The sequence below is a fragment of the Siphateles boraxobius genome, unplaced genomic scaffold, assembly GCF_051911475.1.
Source record: "Siphateles boraxobius isolate OS27281-9 unplaced genomic scaffold, OSU_SipBor_1 6, whole genome shotgun sequence".
In the NCBI taxonomy this organism is placed as follows: domain Eukaryota; kingdom Metazoa; phylum Chordata; class Actinopteri; order Cypriniformes; family Leuciscidae; genus Siphateles; species Siphateles boraxobius.
In genome coordinates, this window is record NW_027509186.1 from 4,399,165 (window position 1) to 4,414,966 (window position 15,802).

Sequence of the window (15,802 nt, forward strand, 5' to 3'; positions counted from 1 at the left end):
TGGGATTCTATGGCACTTGGAATTTCAAGTCATGACATTTCAGAAAAAATTGACATGTTGATTGAATCGGATTCAACTGAATTTCACGAAATGACATGTTGTGATGTTTACCGGAAGAAGACGCAGTAGAATCTCATGGCAAGGATTCTTGGAAATTTCTTGGAATGAAATGTCATGGGTTTGGGGGCATGGGGTGGAGTGTCATGACACAAGATTCAAGGAATGTCATGTAAAACATTACATTAGCATTAACAAGACATGCCATTAGAATGAAAGAATGATATAAGCCTTAACAAAACATTGTAACAACACTGACACATATGACATGAATATGAGAGTAATACTATTACTGCATTTGTTCAACATTAGTCTTAAAAAACAGTGGATTTCAATTACAGTGCATATGAAGAAATGGACAAAGGCATAAAAGGGAATACAGAAAGCAGCTCCTTTATTTACACGGTTCTGTGTATCAAAAAGCACCATTCTGCCCCGTGTGAGGCTCGAACTCACGACCTTCAGATTATGAGACTGACGCGCTGCCTAACTGTGCCAACGAGGCATGTGCTCTGACTCGGGTGAGCGGTGAAGCCCTAGATTCTAGATCATCTGCCATTCCGTGTAGGTGTAAGTGGCCAGCTGAATACTAGGCGTCATGTCAGGATGGCCGAGCGGTCTAAGGCGCTGCGTTCAGGTCGCAGTCTCCCCTGGCGGCGTGGGTTCGAATCCCACTTCTGACAAACCTAACCTTTGGCTGCCGGCTCAAGCTAGAGTCTTTAACCCTCTGGCAAGTTTATCCAGAAATGCAGTAATGTTGACAAAGCACTGCAATTCAGTTCATGCTAGAATTAACCAAACATTAAAGTAACACTGACCTGCAGTACATGACCTTTATAGTAACACTTAAATGCAATGTATGGGATTCTATGGCACTTGGAATTTCAAGTCATAACATTTCAGAAAAAATTGGACATTTTGATTGAATCGGATTCAACTGAATTACATGAAATAACATGTGATGTTTACCGGAAGAAGATGCAGTAGAATTTCATGGCAAGGATTCTTGGAAATTTCTTGGAATGAAATGTCATGGGTTTGGGGGCATGGGGTGGAGTGTCATGACACAAGATTCAAGGAATGTCATGTAAAACATTACATTAGCATTAACAAGACATGCCATTAGAATGAAAGAATGATATAAGCCTTAACAAAACATTGTAACAACACTGACACATATGACATGAATATGAGAGTAATACTATTACTGCATTTGTTCAACATTAGTCTTAAAAAAACACTGGATTTCAATTACAGTGCATATGAAGAAATGGACAAAGGCATAAAAGGGAATACAGAAAGCAGCTCCTTTATTTACACGGTCCCGTGTATCAAAAAGCACCATTCTGCCCCGTGTGAGGCTCGAACTCACGACCTTCAGATTATGAGACTGACGCGCTGCCTAACTGCGCCAACGTGGCATGTGCTGTGCCTCGGGTGAGCGTTGACCCCTAGATTCTAAATCACCTGCCATTACGTGTAGCTGCAAAAATGCTGCTCACCACTGGCCATCATGTCAGGATGGCCGAGCGGTCTAAGGCGCTGCGTTCAGGTCGCAGTCTCCCCTGGAGGCGTGGGTTCAAATCCCACTTCTGACAAACCTAACCTTTGGCTGCGGGCTCAAGCTAGGTTCTTTAACCCTCTGGCAAGTTTATCCAGAAATGCAGTAATGTTGACAAAGCACTGCAATTCAGTTCATGCTAGAATTAACCAAACATTAAAGTAACACTGACCTGCAGTACATGACCTTTATAGTAACACTTTAGTGCAATGTATGGGATTCTATGGCACTTGGAATTTCAAGTCATGACATTTCAGAAAAAATTGACATGTTGATTGAATCGGATTCAACTGAATTTCACGAAATGACATGTTGTGATGTTTACCGGAAGAAGATGCAGTAGAATTTCATGGCAAGGATTCTTGGAAATTTCTTGGAATGAAATGTCATGGGTTTGGGGGCATGGGGTGGAGTGTCATGACACAAGATTCAAGGAATGCAGTAGATGCAGTAGAATTTCATGGCAAGGATTCTTGGAAATTTCTTGGAATGAAATGTCATGGGTTTGGGGGCATGGGGTGGAGTGTCATGACACAAGATTCAAGGAATGTCATGTAAAACATTACATTAGCATTAACAAGACATGCCATTAGAATGAAAGAATGATATAAGCCTTAACAAAACATTGTAACAACACTGACACATATGACATGAATATGAGAGTAATACTATTACTGCATTTGTTCAATATTAGTCTTAAAAAAACACTGGATTTCAATTACAGTGCATATGAAGAAATGGACAAAGGCATAAAAGGGAATACAGAAAGCAGCTCCTTTATTTACACGGTTCTGTGTATCAAAAAGCACCATTCTGCCCCGTGTGAGGCTCGAACTCAAGACCTTCAGATTATGAGACTGACGCGCTGCCTAACTGTGCCAACGAGGCATGTGCTCTGACTCGGGTGAGCGGTGAAGCCCTAGATTCTAGATCATCTGCCATTCCGTGTAGGCGGAAGTGGCCAGCTGACCACTGGGCGTCATGTCAGGATGGCCGAGCGGTCTAAGGCGCTGCGTTCAAGCTGGGGAACAATAGTCCAACAAAGGTGGGGAAGAAGGGAAGAAAAGGGGGAAGGAAGAAAAAGGGAGGGGGAAGGAAGAAAAAGGGAGGGGGAAGGAAGAAAAAGGGAGGGGGAAGGAAGAAAAAGGGAGGGGGAAGAAGAGAAAGAAAAAACGAAGAAAAGAAAGGCTGAAATTTGATGTTCAAAGATATGCCTTCATTAGCATAGATCTTATGATACATGATTACATTTTTTACATTAAAAAAAAATGTTATTTGCATTATTATGCAACGAACAAAGATGCAACCCATTAAATAGTAACTAATATGAAGAATGTCTGTCACAAGAATAACAAAATGGACAAATTATCTTTTTAAATACAAATGTTATATTGGTGCAGTGTACTGATGAAATATTGTGTTATATGAAAGTAAAAGTAAATAAGCAAATTCTTTTTGAATGCATACTGTTCCAGTGTTAATAAAATATACATATGTAATTTGTGTGTTGTGTTTCTTTGGTATTCTTTCATAAAAATATATAATTGCCAATGGAACAGTGTTATTATTTAGTAGTTGTTGTATTATTATTGATCTGATTAAGTATTTTTTTAGGTTACATTCAAACAAGACACTTGCAAATCTGTTATTTGTAATGAACAAAGATGCAACCCATTAAATAGTAACTAATATGCTGAAAATGTCAATCACAAGAATAACAAAATGTATAAATTATATTTTTTATATACAAAAGTTATATTGTTGCAGTGTTCTGATGAACTAGTGTTATATGAAAGTCAAAGTCAAAAAGAAATCACTTGCCAATTTGTTTTTATTTTCCAGTCATGCCAACAGAACAGTAATGAATATTAAAATGTTAAATACTGGTAACATGTTTTAAAAATAAATAAATAAAATGAAGAGTTAAACAGGCTTTCAAAAACAAGAAATAAAAAGTTAAAATGTTAAATAACGTTAAAAAAACAGTTAAATAATATTCAACACAAGTATTAACTATTTAAACAACTGTTCACACTATATACATGATGCTATATACATGAAAATATATACATTATTTGGAAATGGTTCTCCGCATTTCCTCTAACCACACCTCTTTTGAAACAGTCTCAGTCTGTGGGCAGTACACCCTGCCCCTGTACTGGTCATGTCCTGTTGCACTTGTTTTAAATTGCCCACATTTTTTGCAAGTGTTGGCCTCTACGGTTCTCCTGTAGGGTCTCTTGGGCATGGCGTCTGGATTGGCAGCTGGTGAAGCGGGTAAGCAGGTGCCGTGTACAGCTGTTGGCTGTAACAGTGGCTGTACCATTTGCATCCCCTGGGCCATTGGGATGCCCTGGATCATTTGCACTCCCTGGAAGATTGGCACACCCTGGCACATTGGCACAGCCTGGAACATTGGCACACCCTGGAAACCTGGTGCTGATGGTATAAGTATATTTGGTACCATCTGCAGTGATGCTCCAGATGCAGATGGTGTCAGCAACGTCTGACTCTGCGCTGGTGCCTTGGGTCTGAGAGGGGGTCGCCCAACAGAAGTCTGCCTCTGCTTTGCCTGACCAGCTGTGCTCTCTGGTAGCTTGTACTGGTGCTGCTCCCCTGGTTGTTCTGGCTCAGTCCGTAGACGTTTGGCTACCTGGAGAGGCTCATGAGCTACAGGGAGGGGCTGAGGCAACTGAATGCCCTGAAGCAGCACAGACAGCTCCTGCTTTTTCTGTCTTTTGTTATACCACTGAATCAGGGTGTTCTGGTTAACCTCCACCAGCTGCATGGATGTTCCTCCCATCACCAAGCTGTTGCCCAGTACAAGCTGCCTTATCCTGCGATAGTCTTGCAGGATCAGAGACCATCTTGACAGGGCTCCCTTGCCTTTTCTTTTGGGGCTTGGGTGGACAGTGCAAAGTCTGATGAAGATGGTCTCCACCAGACGGCAACAGTCAGGCCACTGAGCAGGTGCGCTGCTTGCACCCAGCACACATCTGGTGGTGCTCTCTACACCAGGGTGAGTGGGCTTCTTCGGGACCTTGAAGCGTCCACACAGCAGTCTCTTTCGGCATCGACTGTCATACACCACCCGTTCCTTGTCCCGGTCATCCAGGTTCTGCCAAAGAGCAATTATGGTGTTGGCTTCCTGGTTGGTCAGGCTGAGGGCTGGGTGGTCCCGGAGATCCACCAGATATTCTGCAAGCTGGTCCACATCTTGATAACCCGGGATATTTTGGTAGTCAACAGCCTATTAAAAAACTCAAACATGCAATACAATTATTACATCACATCTGTCTAATGCATAATTCCATAACTGATTGTGTTATTTTCCTGTTTATCACCGTAAAGCACTGTATAGTACAAAGCAGAGAGCGCCATTCTTGACATTTTACAAAGCACCAAATAAATAAAGATGACTTGACTTGATGTGTATTTGCAGCTTACAAATGAGTTTAGGCTGTACTTTTAAATGTAAAATATGTGGAAAGTCTGGATTTAAAGCACTGGATGTTAATTCATCATAATTATTCTAGTTAATTTGAAAGACATACAAAGGAGTAGTATTTACCGTCTCTTCTTCATCAACATCCTGACAAGCATCCTCTGGCTCTGAGGGGAGAGTTGAAACAGATGTTTCAGAGGGAACAGGTGTGACAGCAGTCCCTGAGGGTCCAGGTGATGAAGGAGACTGTGTGAGGACAAGTTTGGGGTCAGGGACCAGTGAAGGGGATGTGGAGCCCAGTACAGGTGTGGCACTGCTGGTGACCAGGGTGGAAGAACCCAGTGTCAGTGTGGAAGAGGGTGGTGACAGAACAGCCTCCGGATCTGCTATTGTGTGATCCTCGCTGATGTCACAGAAGCCCTCATCTCGCTCCTACACACTGAGGTCTCAATGAGCTCTGCCGTCTGCTCAGAGTCAGGATTCATGTCCTGCAGTGCCTGACCAGTCTGCTGGAACAGATACTGCACTCCAATGAGCTCACCTGAAATAAAAACAATAAACAAACGGAAATTAAATAGAATGTTGTGTATCATATTTGATACATTAGGCTTTTGTAGTAGCTCATATAGTGTGAGAATATAGAGCTCATCGTCAAGGAGAAAAAAAACAAAACAGTTTTATTTAGAGGCCCAACACGTTTAATTATGTGGGCAAAACATGAAATGAAATGCAATACAATGATGATTGAGAGAAAAGTCTGATGATCATTTTGATATTTACATGTAACATGATTTTCTAATCAAGTGAACCCAAGCGGCTTCAGTCTAGTAACTAGTCATTAAATATTAGTAACAATATAAAAGTTATTCTTACAATTACTTTATAAAATCAGTAAAGGTTTCACAATGAAAAGAAACGTGAAGCACGAGCTGAAGGTGGACACTTTTACAATTATACTAAAAGACTATAATCAATCAGACGACAGAGGGCATGTTTCCTAAAAAGTTTTGATCATGTTGATCATTTAGAGTCCTTTAGAAACTTGCATATAAATTATGATACAATCGACTCTATAGGGTTAAATCTGACATATAGATGGAGGTTACACAGAAATTGCAAGTTGATAAAATAAAAAATATATACAATAATTCTCACCGGTGTAACATGCAGGGGGACAAAACGTGGGGACCACTTTCCTGCCAAACAGCTTTTCATAATTGCCGTTTACACAGTGAACAAGTTCTCCTGTGTAGCTGCGCAAAGCTGATGGCTCCGATGACAGGGAAGCAGCCTCCCGGTCCTGGTTCCACCGGTGTAGACCCTCCAGCAGATAAATCTGAAAGTTCAGACTGTTTGCACTGGTCCCTGTAAATAGACACAACAGTGTTTAGGAGGTGTTAAAGGAACACACAAAAACACTTAATGCTCTTTCTTTACACATGCACAGTGTGTGTGACAAAGACAATACCTGGGATGAAACGGTTCAGGTGTAAATGAAAGGACTCGAGAGAAGTGGAGCCTCTGGCACATCTGTAGGTCTTTAGAAGCACACCTCCCTTGTTTAGGCTCCCTGTCTCTGTATAGAGCACAACACCAGGGGGGTCTTGAATGCATTTCACATGCTTCCTCTGGACATTCCAGATGTGCTCCATCCTTTTTCGGTCCAGGAGAGGAACACCCAGGGAGTCTTTGCCCTTGCTGCTCAGGAGCTCTGTAAGCAGCCGCTCAAGGAGAAGGATGGTAGTCTCCTCTCCACAGGTCCTCCTCCGGCAATGGAGTGCCAGCTCATTCCTGGTAAGATGCTTGTTGACATCTTCATCTGTCAGCGCAGGCCAACCCTGGGATATCAACAGCTCTCTCTTTGCTTTGCGAAGCATAGAAACATAAAACACAAAAATGCACGCTGACAGCCGTGACATGAAGATGGGATACAGCTGATGGGCATCAGTTGTACACCCCATGGCAATCCTGCGCATAAAATGCCAGATGTCCAAGCGAATCATGAGATCAGGCCACCCTCTGAATCTGGTTTTCAGCTTGGTCTAGCCCACATCAGTGCAGCAGCCACAGTCCACGTACAAAACAGCAGGTGGATCCACACTAGCCTGCTGGTACCTTTTCACCAGACCATCGACCATCATGTCCAGTCCTGCTCCTTCCTGTGCTGTCAGCACACTCATGAGAACCTGACCAAACTCATTGCCAACAGAGGTAAGCCAGAGTCCCGTTCCCCTTGCCGTCCCAGCCAGCTTCTTAGTGATCTGCTGTAGATGACAGGAAGCATGCAATGCAATGAAACATCACACCATGTAGAATATGATACTCATGCTCTGATAATGATATAACAGTAAACACCATAAATTATCAAAAATCCCCTGCTAACCTTTTTAGTGGAATCCATCTTCAAGACTGAACCATACGTAGATGTTATCCTTGCATGGATTTCATCCAGCCTTGTCAGGATGTCTTGGCTGTACACGGTGAGCAGCCACTTGCAGCTTGGGACCACTGTAGGCTCTGGAGGTTCCTGGAATTGTATTTGCAACACCCCGGGTCGTTTGAGGAAGTCCACACATTGGGTGGTGTACCGGGCCATACGCTGGAGCCACTCCACACTGTGGTTCTCACGCAGCTGTTTGATGACCCGCGTGGGACTGTTGCCTAGGCCACGCTCACGCAGGAGCCGAATGACTCTCATATCACAGGCATACCTTAGGAAAAGCAAAATCCACACATTCATATATTTTACATAATTGATTTGTAAAGTATTTGCAAACATATGTGATGATGGGCTATCAACTGGATGTGGAATTAAAGTGCCCTTACTTCCGCGTGAGGATGACCCGAAATTCAGAGCGATGGCCCAGATCCAGCTGTTGCAGGACAGTCTGACTCCAGGACACATGCGAGGCTTTACACTTGGTACAGATGAGGGTTTCTGTGACCATGTTGTACATCCTATCGATGTCCAGAACCTGCCGTGCCCTTTTGTGCAGACCGCCTCCAGTCAGCTGATGCTGCCCGCAGGCAGAATTGGGACAGAGAGCCTTGATCTTCCACAGCTTGTACGGCATCCACAGCAACAGAGCATGACAAAAAAATCTGTCTGGAGCTGGAGCCTGGTTGTAAATAAGTGCTGGCTGTGGTGGGTAATACCAGAGCTGTAGGTTGTCTCGAAGCTCTGGTTTTCCCTTGGGCCCCATTTTAAAAAGCCTGCTGGCAATCCACCTGTGATCCTCTGGTGGCAAAGTGTCCGACCACAAACGATGCAGTCGAACTGCAGATGCATCTTGCAGTAATGCCCCCGAAGGAGTAGTCTGTGAAGGAAAAAGACAAAACATTTAGTCTAGCAGGTCATTTATTTAATTACCGCTTTATCTATCCAAGACTACCCTCATATAAAATAGAAAATATTGGATGTCAAATACGTACTTAAGGTTATAGAATAAAATGTATACATTTGTTCCAATAGTTTTCAGAATTGTGTCAGCTGCTAGCACTAATTTGTGTGACTCTACTGAGTTGTGACAGTTAATATGCAAATTCAATTATTTTGGACCAATAAAATTTGAAATTACTTACCGAGACAACATGCAATGAAATATAATATATGTTGCATATATAACAAGAGAAAGAAACAGTCATAACTGTCCAATAATTTTAACTAATCCTAGATGGAATTATACAATACTGTTTAAAGGTCTATGTTCAGTAAGATTCTTTTTGTTTTTGAAATATGATTAAAATACAGTCAAAAACAGTAATAGTGGGAAATAATATTGCAATTTAGGATCGCCGCTTATTTGAATCTGTTTTCAAAAGTATTTTGTCATGATCCTGGTTCCCTTCTCGTGTTTTATTGGTCTCTGTCTCCCTCTTCTGGTCATTCTCTGTATCTGTTCCCTTTTGTTCGCTCTCACTCTTCATTCACTTATCTTCCCCAGCTGTTTCTCATCTTCTCATTATCGCACCTGTTCTCTATCATTTCATTAGCTTCTCTCTATTTCTAGTCTCTTGTGTTCCACTCTAGTTTGTCGGATTATTGTTGACCGTCACGTTTGTTACCGCTATTGATCTCCTGTTATTTGTTATGTCCTGTCTAGTCCAGTTGTCAGTTATCCACCTGCTACTTTACCAGATCAGCGGTTACCTGTGTTGAGTCCAGAAGAGGTGTGAGGGATCTGCGCTTCTCCAGTCCACGAGACCTGCTGCGAGCGCTTCTCTGTTTCTTCACGAACATTTTGAGACATTTCTGTTGATCGGCCGTTTCGGCTCTGCCTTGTTTTTTCATTAAAGACTGTTAACCTGCTTTCCGTCTCCTGAAGTTTCCTCACGCAGCAGTCTTCGTGACATATTTACAGTTTTTTTCAATCGCTAACAAGCGCTTACCCATACTTCAGATACTTTTTCCTAAACTCTTAACACAGACTCACACCAACAAAACACAATTGGCCACATGGATAATTTTCTTCTCAAGAACACATTTTGTTACAGATTTTTATGATTGTTTACACACTAAAATAAAAATGTCCACGCAATTTGCAAAATTCTACTCCAATGAGCAAAACCCCTCCACAGATTTGCACAACATTACACACAATGTCTGCTTTACCCTTTTAGCAAAACATTACACACAGTGATTTGTAAAACTCTACACACATTTTCACACTTTAGGCACAGATAAGGATTGTGAGGTTACTTCCTTGTCATTACAAAGCCCCGGATTGCCATTGACCACACTAATGAATGAATTGGATATGCACATCCATCAGGCGTGGAAGCACACATGTGCTAATTTGAAAACGCATCACTCAGGAGTGCTATTAAAGGCAGCAGGTGAGTTCACCTGTCTTCAACAAAAATGGAAGGAGCTAGAAGAAGAAGAAGAAGAAGAGTGAGAATAAGAGGGGGGGGGCTCAAAGAGGAGATGAAGGCGGTAGAGGAAGAGGAGAAGGAGGTAGAGGAAGAGATGAAGGAGGTAGATGAAGAGGAGAAGGAGGTAGAGGAAGAGGAGAAGGAGGTAGAGGAAGAGGAGAAGGAGGTAGAGGAAGAGGTGAAGGAGGTAGATGAAGAGGTGAAGGAGGTAGATGAAGAGGAGGTGGAGGTAGAGGAAGAGGAGAAGGAGGTAGAGGAAGAGGAGAAGGAGGTAGATGAAGAGGAGAAGGAGGTAGAGGAAGAGGAGAAGGAGGTAGAGGAAGAGGAGAAGGAGGTAGAGGAAGAGGTGAAGGAGGTAGATGAAGAGGAGAAGGAGGTAGAGGAAGAGGAGAAGGAGGTAGAGGAAGAGGTGAAGGAGGTAGATGAAGAGGAGAAGGAGGTAGAGGAAGAGGTGAAGGAGGTAGAGGAAGAGGAGGAGGTAGATGAAGAGGAGAAGGAGGTAGAGGAAGAGGTGAAGGAGGTAGATGAAGAGGAGAAGGAGGTAGAGGTTTTCAAAATTGCGTGTAAACAATTGAAAAAAACTGTAAATATATACTAACTCTTCATTTCAAAATAGAACACATCTTTCTCTGCACACACTAACTTTACCAAAACACTGGAAATCTGACTCAGAATGAAATTATTCTGTCAAAGAATAACACTTGTTTTCACTTCACAAGGTACATGCAGTCAATCAAAGTACACCAGGTTTCAAAATACTGGATATTGTATTACAAAAACTTCATAGACTTTTGTGTTTCAGTTTTACAGGTATTTGCATACAAAACATGCAATCCACCATTTTTACACTAAATTTATTGGTTGGGAACTGTATGTCCACATGTACAGTATTCCAGTAAAAAGCAAATCAGTTTTTTTTTCCCTTTACTGTGTACCAGTCTCTCTTAGCGAAAGACCGTGGTTGATTACATGGTCAATGATAGTGGCACGAATTTCATCACTGACTACTGTTCTTGCAGCCCTTGGAAGTCCTTAGGCCTGCTCTTCTCCCTGGCCCTGCTCCTCTCACTGCACCTCTCATCTCTCACTGCACCTCTCACTGCACATCTCATCTCTCACTGCACCTCTCACTGCACCTCTCATCTCTCACTGCACCTCTCACTGCACCTCTCACTGCACATCTCATCTCTCACTGCACATCTCACTGCACCTCTCACTGCACCTCTCACTGCACCTCTCACTGCACATCTCACTGCACATCTCACTGCACCTCTCACTGCACATCTCATCTCTCACTGCACCTCTCACTGCACATCTCACTGCACCTCTCACTGCACCTCTCATCTCTCACTGCACCTCTCCCTGCACATCTCACTGCACCTCTCATCTCTCACTGCACGTCTCACTGCACCTCTCACTGCACATCTCACTGCATCTCTCACTGCATCTGTCACTGCACATCTCACTGCACATCTCACTGCACCTCTCACTGGACATCTCACTGCACATCTCACTGCACATCTCACTGCACATATCACTGCATCTCTCACTGCATCTGTCACTGCACATCTCACTGGGCCTGCTCTTCTCCCTGGGCCCCTTGCTCTTACTCTTCCTCGTCCAGACATTACAGTGTTTGTCTTTTTCTGTTTCCAAAAACATCACTCCTCAAAGTCCTCCTTTTAATGTATAAGTGTCAATGTAACAGAAAAAAATAATCCCTGCCACTGAGTCTAAGCCAGACTGGAATCAGCTATGGTTGGCCCAATTTACCCAACATAAATCAGGTGTGTGTCAATTATTCAATTGTTTGTTTATTATCAGCTGAGATATATTGTTTTTGAACTGATATCATTGAAGAAGCCGAGGCTTTTATACTGTATCTAAGGTTTGGAATATTGTTTTTGCTATTGTGGGGTGGTGTGTGTTAACATTTGTAAATACTACAAAAACAATCCATAATTTTGTTGGGAGGTATAGCTTTTCTGTTAAGAAAATGTAAGCATTGTGGAAATGTGTTCACTGACTGCATATTGTGTGAAAACTGTATAGTATTGCTCTTAATTCATTATGATAAGATTTCCTGCATACAAAATATATTTCTAAAAAGTGCACAGATGTGGAATGTGTCTTAGAATGCAATGTGGATTATGCCAGTACTTACAGAGACAGTGGTGCTTGGTGTAGGGGCACTGGACACTGCTGCGCTGGGTTGGTCAACAGCCTGAGATGGTCTCCTAGCCACACTCAGATTTGGCTTTGCAGCAGCAATGTGGGACCCACCAAATCTTGGCTTGGTAAACTAAAAAAGGGCAAAACAATGTCAATGAAAAGACAAATTGAATTGTAACAGCACATTGGCCAAAAATATAATAAAATGTAAAATGAGAAAATATCTATTGATCCTATCATTCATTATATAACTAAAGGACCTGCTTTCTTTCTTTAACTTATTTTTTTGTCTGTGTATTACCACACTCTACTACTTATACAGATTGAAATAAGCACAGTTAGAATAGAAAAATGTGTGGGAAGGTATTGCTAGAATGTGAGTATATAGTAATTTAACAAGTACCTTTTAAAAATTACTTAAAATCAAAAATAGTTTGCACATAGTTTGTAAGAGAAAGCGTTTATTAACAGTGAAGGGGGTGGATTGCAATCCACTGCTGCTTCAATGTATATGTAATGATTGATTATAATTAAGGTATTAATCAATATTTTTCCTTCTAAATATCAAATGAATTGAATGACTTCTCTGGAGATTTTACTTTATTTATATAAGTTACCAGTGTGATTACTGAAATGTTCTTTTCATGTATTCTTTAATGTCTGTATTTGATATCTGAATGCAGTGCTTGCTTATTTAACACAGCTTCCAGAAATGAAATAGGGACTTGTTTTGTGTTTGAGAAAGGTCTTCAATGTGTTTAAACATATAGGGGTCATTGAAGCCAATCGTTTAAGGGGCCATTTCTTTGTTAAAGCCTTTCTTTCCAGTTAGACTAAAGTTTAGCTATCCTTGAGAGAAAGAAGGTTACCCTTGAAATGGCAACAAAGCAGATTCATGATGACTTAATTAATAATACGTGTATAATTAATTGTGCATTAGTGGAATGTTACCTGAGAAATACAGAATGAAAGACGTAGCTTCAGTAGCCAGTTGGAAAAATCAAGAGAGATGCCATGAAGTACGTGAGTGTCCTTTAACCCATAATGGCAAAGCCCAATTAGAGAGGAAGAGGAGAATTCAAGAGCAGAGCCCAGAGAAGAAAGAGAGATCACATAGGTTACATTGTTCTTTCACCATTTTACTTTATCTAAACCAACCTGAGACAGTGAAACTGACCAATAAGCAGACTACAGCCGCCCCTGTACAAGGTGTCACAGCTGGCAGGTAGGTGTAAAAACATACCAGCCATTTCTACTGAACTTAAACCTTTATACTAAACGCATATTAAAACTGCAATTATATATAAAAAAAATGTTATTACCTTTGACAAACTTGGTATAATTTTAGAAGTAGGCTGGGGTGGGAGCTGACGCTGACTCTGCACCATGACCTCCTGTGCTGGTCCAGTAGCGGCAGACTGTTGTTCAACAACCCTTGGTGCTTGTCCAATAGAGGCTGTGGCCTGCTTAAGACAACCACAAAAATACATAGGCTACAATAATTGTTGAACGAGAAGAATTTGTTCAGTAAATTATATATATATATAAAAAATACAAGTTACATCTTTACATTGTTACCTTTTGAGTGTGAAAACCACATATGCACTTTGGGACCGCTCCGAGCAAGGTTGTATGGCCGCGAGACTGCATCGGACATCTTTCAATCTGTAAACATTATCACACATATAATATAGAATACATGCATTTCTAACTTATCAGTATGAATGCCACATTAATTTATTGTAGTCTGTCATTTATTTTTATTCATGTTCTTTAAAAGAACAAGAGAGGAACATTTCACACCTTCAAAAAAACATCCATTCACTCAACATCCCCACCCCCACTGCCTCAAATCTCTGAATCTTCCAGTGCAAAAAAAAAATTTTTTTTTTTTTACATAAATAAACATAAATCTCAAATACCTGCAACATTATCTACATACATATCTATAAATAATGATGACATTGAATTAAATGATTAGGATTACAATTATTACATCATGCAAAGGTGACAAAAGCACACTCACCCTTTGGTACACGTCATGCCACTTTTTCTGTCGAGGAGCTGGCCTGTTACCCTCATTTGATGGCCAAACTCCTGTGCTGGCAAACTTTTTTAGCCTTGCAATCCAGTCAGTATCTGACATGGCTTTATGGGATTTTTTGCCAGACATTTTTTTGTTGGGGGGCTAACGGTTAGGTTATATAGTTTTGAACAAAACTACTATAATACAAATTATTTCTTTAAAAAAAGCACACACGATATTTACAATTATAATATATACAATTATATACAAATATAAAATTACATTGTCCGAAAATACAGTTAAAGTTACCGAAAAATAAGTTTCGCAGTCCTCCGTTAAAATGATGCTGCCTGACCTCCGTGACAGTGATGCTCGACGTCTGAACTTTTTGACCTCTGACACGCCCCTCAGGATATGTCATTACCTCGTACACCTTCGGCTCAGTTCGGCAACTTGATTGACACTTGGCTAGCTTCCTGACTCCTCCTCCTAGCGGTGCTAAGCGTAAACGTGCCATCGACATTTCCTTGTACTCTGATAGGTCAAATGTCGAAAATGATAAGGAAAAGGTCAAGAATGGCGCTCTCTGATTGGCTGCAAATGTTATAATGTCGAGAATGGCGCTCTCTAATTGGCTGCAAATGTTATAGCGCGTCGACGTGATTGGCTGTGGCGTTCAACATTGTTCAACATTATCCCCATTTTGACAGACTATCCTTCGGCAGCTGGCGTTCAGCGCCTTAGACCGCTCGGCCATCCTGACATGACAACCAGTGGTGAGCAGCATTTTTGGACCTACACGGAATGGCAGATGATCTAGAATCTAGGGATTCACCGCTCACCTGAGTCAGAGCACATGACTCGTTGGCGCAGTTAGGCAGCGCGTCAGTCTCATAATCTGAAGGTCGTGAGTTCGAGCCTCACACGGGGCAGAATGGTGCTTTTTGATACACGGGACCGTGTAAATAAAGGAGCTGCTTTCTGTATTCCCTTTTAATGCCTTTGTCCATTCTTTCATATGCACTGTAATTGAAATCCAGTGTTTTTTTAAGACTAATGTTGAACAAAAGCAGTAATAGTATTACTCTCATATTCATGTCATATGTGTCAGTGTTGTTACAATGTTTTGTTAAGGCTTATATCATTCTTTCATTCTAATGGCATGTCTTGTTAATGCTAATGTAATGTTTTACATGACATTCCTTGAATCTTGTGTCATGACACTCCACCCCATGCCCCCAAACCCATGACATTTCATTCCAAGAAATTTCCAAGAATCCTTGCCATGAAATTCTACTGCATCTTCTTCCGGTAAACATCACAACATGTTATTTCGTGAAATTCAGTTGAATCCGATTCAATCAACATGTCCATTTTTTCTGAAATGTCATGACTTGAAATTCCAAGTGCCATAGAATCCCATACATTGCACTAAAGTGTTACTATAAAGGTCATGTACTGCAGGTCAGTGTTACTTTAATGTTTGGTTAATTGCAGTGCTTTGTCAACATTACTGCATTTCTGGATAAACTTGCCAGAGGGTTAAAGACTCTAGCTTATGCCCGCAGCCAAAGGTTAGGTTTGTCAGAAGTGGGATTCGAACCCACGCCTCCAGGGGAGACTGCGACCTGAACGCACAGCAAGTGCCTCGTTGGCGGTACCTGAC

General features: G+C 41.5%; 5 non-coding genes across 5 annotated transcripts; 3 read left to right on the top strand and 2 right to left on the bottom strand.

Annotated features, from left to right (window-relative positions):
• Positions 1-488: 488 nt before the first annotated feature.
• trnam-cau (transfer RNA methionine (anticodon CAU)) lies at positions 489-562 on the bottom strand. Its single transcript has one exon. It is a non-coding gene; the product is annotated as a tRNA-Met (tRNA).
• Positions 563-657: 95 nt separating this feature from the next.
• trnal-cag (transfer RNA leucine (anticodon CAG)) lies at positions 658-740 on the top strand. Its single transcript has one exon. It is a non-coding gene; the product is annotated as a tRNA-Leu (tRNA).
• Positions 741-1,404: 664 nt separating this feature from the next.
• Positions 1,405-1,478, bottom strand: trnam-cau (transfer RNA methionine (anticodon CAU)). Its single transcript has one exon. It is a non-coding gene; the product is annotated as a tRNA-Met (tRNA).
• Positions 1,479-1,572: 94 nt separating this feature from the next.
• Positions 1,573-1,655, top strand: trnal-cag (transfer RNA leucine (anticodon CAG)). Its single transcript has one exon. It is a non-coding gene; the product is annotated as a tRNA-Leu (tRNA).
• A 13,339-nt stretch (positions 1,656-14,994) lies between these two features.
• trnam-cau (transfer RNA methionine (anticodon CAU)) lies at positions 14,995-15,068 on the top strand. The gene has a single exon. It is a non-coding gene; the product is annotated as a tRNA-Met (tRNA).
• Positions 15,069-15,802: the final 734 nt, after the last annotated feature.